This window comes from Peromyscus eremicus, chromosome 10 (assembly GCF_949786415.1).
Source record: "Peromyscus eremicus chromosome 10, PerEre_H2_v1, whole genome shotgun sequence".
In the NCBI taxonomy this organism is placed as follows: Eukaryota; Metazoa; Chordata; class Mammalia; order Rodentia; family Cricetidae; genus Peromyscus; species Peromyscus eremicus.
In genome coordinates this window covers 69688063-69695052 of record NC_081426.1, presented here as the reverse complement: position 1 = coordinate 69695052, position 6990 = coordinate 69688063, and positions in this window count along the sequence as shown.

Below are 6990 nucleotides of genomic sequence, written 5' to 3'. Positions count from 1 at the left end.
TGGAATACCTTAGAAGGGCATATCTTATCTAGCCTCTTTATCAGTCTGTGTGCCTGCTTCCTGACTGCCATGAGTTGAGTAGCTCTGCTCTGTCTCATCTTCTCACCATGATGTTTCTACCTCACTGCAGCCTGAAAGGTGGTGGGGCCAGACAAGCACGGACTAAAACCTCTGAAGCTGTGAGCCAAAATCCAACCTTCCTCCATTTAATTGCCTTTCACGGGTATGTCATAACAACTGAATACTAACTAGCATACTCCCCTTTCTGCTTCGTGCAATACTTAGTAAGCCAGTCTTCCCCTCCATGCTACTGTACGGGAAAATGCTTCAACAAGTAACTGAAGTAGTGTCTGGTGTACATTCTTTTATCTTCTTTTCCTTTCAACTTTCTGGTCTAAGCACTAAACCACTTAAAGCACAATGCTTATCAAATTATTATCATACAGAAAAACCTTCAGGCCACCTCTTCCTAAAGTATGACCTATTCCACTAAGCAGCAATGTCTCTGGTTCCCATCCACCTTTCCAATATTCTCCTGTAATAATGTCTTATACACAAACTTTATGGCCAGCCAAACTAAATTATCATCCAATTACACGCACAATGACTTCAGCCCTAACCAGGCATTATGTGACTTTTCTTGGAAAGTTGTGAACAAGGATTTACAGGTAGCTTGGCTGGCACTGGAGTCTCCTCTCCCAAGATTTGTTACTGCTTGTATAATTCCCGGAAGGGGAAATATAAATACTGTGACTGACTCAAGAGCTTCCCGAGTCTTGTAAGCTTGATTTACTTCCTGGACCTTTTAAATTCTTCTTGAGTCTTAAAGAGCCTGTTTTCAAGAAGAAATGCTTCAACTTGGAGTGGGAAAAAAAGTAACGCCAGCTAAATCTTCACTGGAAATAACCAAATAACCAATCAGTTAATTGTAAAAAGTCACAGACGAAATCCTCTTATCTTAAAATGAAGTGCATAGCTTTGCATATTTGCCTTCTCTCCAAGAGAAAATCAACAAAGAATGCCATATACTGATATCCTCCAAAAAAAGGTCACTTATAATCTGTACAGTATGTCAGCAAACCATGTGCCTCCAAGCCAAGTCAGATTGAAGGCTATTTTTGCATTGCCTTCAAGCTGAAAATGAGTTTGATACTTATAAATTGTTGAAAAAACTTAAACATAGAATAATATGAAAAGTACATAAACATTACTTATTTATTGGATCACCGTCATGTTTATTCATGTATGTAGCTGGTTTTGTGTCCAACAACAAATTTGAGCAGTCACAATAAAAACTGTACAACACATGCCTAAAATATCTACTAACTATACCTTTGAAATTTTAACCTTTGACAAGGCTGAGATAACCTCTAGAGTAGGTACAGTGGGACACCCAGACTCTTTAGCCCAAGTGAGAAGAAAAAGGAAAGCAGAAACTTATGTTAATATACTCTGAAATTTACAAGATACCTATTCTCCTTTTTAAAAAATAGTTGGTCATCTGCCAATCATATTTGACCATTCCCAAAATCAAGTCTTTCTCTTCCTTTTACTCTTCTGCTTAGAGGTATTCAGTGTCACTAGGATAGCTTTGCTGCCATCATTCTGACTCAATTTCAACTTTGATACAATTGTCCCGATCTCTGTCTCTCCTTCTCCTCCTCTGTCTCTTCAAACAAAACCTATATAGCTAGGATGCAACTCTTTGAACTGTGAAATCAATAAGCCATTTCATGGAAGAGTACATGATGTTCCTCAAAGACAAGGCAATTATAGGTTTAATTCTATCCAAACAGAATTTTGGCCATATTGCACAGATCCTGGCTACTTGAGTGGTAATCTTTTCTATCAATTATAATACATACATACACATATGTATACATGAATCCTTCTAAGATGATCAAATGAACAGCAACATACAATATAAAATATTGTCATGAAATGTATTTCACACTTTTGGACCCACATAGATTTTAGCAATAATTTTCTATTCCTTCTTCGTTCTGAATTTCCAAGACCTGTCTGGGCTGTCAGCAGTACATACCAATTGTTTACAAAACAGATCTCATTCGCAGGGGAACTAGAGGCCTGATCCAGGACTCTGTGAAGCTGAAAAGGGAAGGTAAAAAACAAAACTGAATAAAACAATGACAGTTGCAGATTTTTACTTGAAGTAAAATTTAAAGAATAAATAAGATGTCAGCAGAATATATGATTTCCTTTTTGGTTATAGGCTTCTATTCAGAAGTCATGTCACAACATTTTTTGGACATGAAACACATTTTTAGAAAGATCCTTGAGATGAAAAAAATTGATGAATAATGGATTGTATAACCTCGGCATCTATTGTAATTTCCTTTTGTCTCCTTCACTTTACTGATTTCTGCTGCCTCATTTATATATCTTAAAATTTGGCAAATTTAATGTAAGTTCATGTCTAGTTGCCCGATGCATTTCAAAAGTTTCAAATGATCTCAGTTGGTCTTTTCAATATCAGTTGCAAAGAGAGTTATGAATATACACTTGAAACATTTGCCTCAAGTATATAATATGCATGATGACTGATATTTGTCTTGTCATCAATAAATCTAATGCTGTACATGTGGTGTGTTTTAAGTATATGTGAAAAGGAAGTTAATAGAAAATATTCCTTATTGCGCAAATTCACTGTTCAAATACCTTGGTCTGAGAAATGTCATTCTTCTCTCTAAGTAGGAAGTAGACAGCTGTTGTTTCTGTTTCCTCAAAATTTGTTCCTCTTACTTTGCTACCAGCATTCCTGTGGTTGACATATTGTGCACCCCAATAAACTTATCTGTGATCAGAGAACAGAACAGCCACTAGATAGACATAGAAGCCAGGCATGGTGGTGGCACACACTTTTAATCCCAGGACTTGAGATCCTCATGTCTTGCTTGGGAAAGACACACACCTTTAATGACAGAAAGCAGAAAGGTATGTAAGGCATGAGGACCAGGAACTAGAGGTCTTTTTAGCTTTTAGGCTTTTAGCAGCAGTTCAGCTGAGATCCATTTGGATGAGGACTCAGAGGCTTCCAGTTTGAGGAAACAGAATCAGTTGAGAAGCTGTCGAGGTGAGGTTGGATGTGGCTTGTTCTGTTTTTCTGATCTTTCAGCGTTCACCCCAATAACTGGTTCTGGACTTGTTTTTATTAATAAGACCTTTTAAGATTCGTGCTACACATTCCCACTCCTACCCAGCCTCCATTCACAGACCACAGGGTCTAGGGGATAAGTTCACTTTTTTCTGGGGTAGGATGTGATCCAGCCCCGTCCATCACATGATTTCCCTCTCTCAGAGAGTTAGTTTCCGTAGCACTCTCAGAACAAAGATCAAATAATGTCATGCTTAGTCTGACCAGGTGAGAGGCGAATGCTACACATTAAAGGGAGAGCCTCTTGGTGAAGGGAGTCACCAGTAAAACGATTGCACAATGAAATGAAGAGAAAGCATCATCATGTGAAAAATCATTTCAGCCTTGTTTTCCATCAAGAAACAGATTTTCATTTTGTGAACTGATAAATATCCTTTAATTCATTTGAATCAGTTATTGTATAGGTTTCTATTAAAAGTCCTGATACAGAAGTTGAATGTTCTTGCCTTTCCCTGTTTCCCTGACACAGAATAAAGTATTGAGTACCTTCTAGATACCTCTACTCAGGAATGTCACTCAAGTTTTCCTTCCATAATCAGGAAGCATCTGCAACAACATAGGTTAAAGCAAAGATTTCCATTCCTGAAGTAACCCTGAAAGTGTTTTCCACCACTTTCCAAAACATCTAGAAAGCAAAAGAAACATTGCCATTGCTGGGCAAGTGCTTCTGAAAAGATTCATATTCAAGTTCTTCAAAAAGAGTCATCATATGGAGGAGCAATGCTTAGTAAGAGGACAGAGGAAAATCTTCAGGAATGGTGGTTGATAACTCACTGTTTGTTAGTCATTCTTCATAGATCCTTGCCCTTTATTCTTAGTCTGGGAGTTGCAAAAACTTTGGGGCTTGATTTTAAATATTTGCTTTTATTTTTAATTTGGGGGGGACATGGGAATGTAAGAGCAGGTGTCCCTAGAGGCAAGAAAAATATGTCAGATCACCTAGAGCTGGGAATCACAGGTGGCTGTATGCTGCCCAGTGTGGGTGATGGGAATCATTCATGAGTTAGTTCTCTACAAAAGCAGTATGCACTCCTAACTGCTGAGTCATATCTCCAGCATCTAAAGTATCAAGGCTTTAAAAAAAAGTAGTGTGTGTGTGTGTGTGTGTGTGTGTGTGTGTGTGTGTGTGTGTGTGTGTGTGTGAAGAGAGAGAGGGAAGGGGAGGGAGGGAGGGAGGAGGGGAGACAGAGAGACAGTGAGATAATGTACGTGTATGTGCCCTCAGAGGCTAGAAGAGCACATGGGATCTCTTGGATTTGGAGCTGCAGGCAATTTTGAGCTACCCAACATGTGTATCTAGGCAACAAAATCTGGTCTTCTGCAAACCACTAATGGCTGCTGAACCATCTCTCCTTGCCTTAAGTGCTTGGTTTTAAAAGCACTCAAGGCATTCCCGTGTACAAAGGTGATGGAGTTGGTAGATGGTGGAGAAATTGAATAAGGAGTAAGCTTCAGAAGATCAGAAAGACTCAGGAGCCAGCCAATACAACACCGTTGACCCATGGGCCTTACTTTTGAATTATGATTTCTAAATTCATTCTTAGTTGATGTCTGTGGGCCGTGTTCTTGTAATCAGGTTTAGGAATGTGTGTGCTGATACAGAGGTCAGGACTGGAGCAGGGAAGGGCTATAGCTGAAAGTCTCTTTATTAGGAGACATAGCAAACCTTGAAGATGACAGAGAAGCCATGAGTATCCAAGAAAGACAGAATCAGCCAGCTAGATCCTGAAGAACTGTAGTGTCTGCTCTGTGCTTTGGCCCAAGTGCTGTGAGACACTTCACTGAGGAACTGTCCTCCAGTGCTTGCACAAGAATTCTTAAAGGGGGAAGGATTGAGGGAGAGAAGCCTGTTTCTAATTCATGGCTTAAGAATCCTTAGCCTGCTTTACAGAAGCCTGAGTGTCAAAATCACTTAATTTCAAAGAGCTATTGCATTCAAAGATGTGTCTGAAAACTGCAGGATGCAATTTGAGAAGCACTTTCTGGCCCCCATAGCCACTGAATGAACGGAGAATGTAGAACCCACTTTCTGGCATTTCAATGTGCTTGAAAATGAGGATTTCTTCTGCCCACACACTGGCCAAATCCCAGGTCCCTACCTAACACTACAGACAGCTGATCAAATATAAAAACCATTTATTTGGGGGATATTTTTCTCACTCATTTTACATGAACTTTTTCAAATTAAGTATATTGTTTTCTACTGTTGACTTTATTTTCTTTAAAAAAAAAACATTCTTCCCAAACTCAAAACATTTCAGTCCCTAAATTACATGTTTTGCCTATGTTATTTTGATATGTTGTTTATTTTAAATATATCATTTTTATTAATTCTTTGAGAATGTCATACATGCACACAGTATATTATAATACCCCCTATTCTTCCCTCTGACACTTCACAGATCCATTTCCACTCTCTCTCTCTCAACTTCATGTCCTTTTTACTTATAGCACACTGAGACCAATCACCAAAATATGGTTGATTTACAAGGGGCCAAACTCCCAAAGAAAACTGACTCACTCTCAAGTAGCCATTAATTGTCTACACACTCCTCAGCGAGGGGTAGAGGCTAAGCCCTCCTTCCCCTCCATGCTGGAATATTGTCCAGCTTGATCTTATGTGGGTCTGATGCAGGCAACCATAGCTGCCTGAATGTGGCAATCCTGCTGGGTTCAGAAGATGCTGTTTCTGGAAGATCCTTCCCAAACTCTGAATCTTTAGAATCTTTCCACCTTTTGTTCTGTGCTATTCTGTGAGCCTTGGGAGGGGGGCTGGATATTGATGTCTCATTTAAGGATCATTAAGGATGAGCACTCCATAGATACTTTTCTGAACTTTGATCAGGTGTGAGCCTTTGCATTAACCACTATGTACAGCACAAAGAAACATCCGATGAAATCTGAGAGTCATATTCATCTGTGGATTCAGGGACAAGAATTTGGAGGAGAGTTTGATACTATGTTCTTCTAGCAAAATGATAGTAGCAGGTCCACCCCTCTGGAGCCCATGAGCTCTACAATCATTGTTTCTTAGCCATATTTATAATACCAGATACGTGTTGCAACTTACTTCTTTTATGTTTGTGTGTGTGGTACCAGAGCCTGAACCTGGAACCTCACAGCCACACTAAGCAAGTACTCTACCACTGAGCTATATCTCCAGTCCTCGTTTTAATTGTTTTAAATTAAAACATAGTCTCAAAAAGTTACTCACGGTGGCCTTGAACACACACTGTAGCTTAGGCTGATCTGAAATTTACAATCTTCTGCCTCTGCCTATCAAGTAGCTAAGATTACAGACATATGTCATCACAGAGCCTACTTATGCTGCAAATTATGTATAATAAAAAGAGTGTTTGTTTTAGTGATAGGAACTCAAGGTAGCAATTAAACACTAATATAATATGCACATTTAACCTAAATCTTCAGGCCATTAAAAGGTAGCTTTAAAAACAGATTGAGTGCTGAGCATGGTTAGCACATTACTTTAATCCCAGCACTTGGAAGACAGAAAGAGGCAGATCTCTGTGAATTTGAGGCCAGCAGGTATACATAGTGAGACCTTATCTTTTAAAAAATAAAATAAAATAATTACTTTATAATACTTTAGCTAAGATCATTAACATGCACAAATAATAGTGTTCAGGGACTGGGATGTTGTTGGAGGTTTCTGCTCTTTTGGGGGGGCTGTCACTCAGCTCCCAAATAAATCACACATGGAGGCTTATTATTATTTATGAATGTCCGGCCTTAGCTTGGCTTAGTTTTTAGCCAACTTTCCTTAACTTACCCTGTGTGTCTGTTGCCTCTGGGTT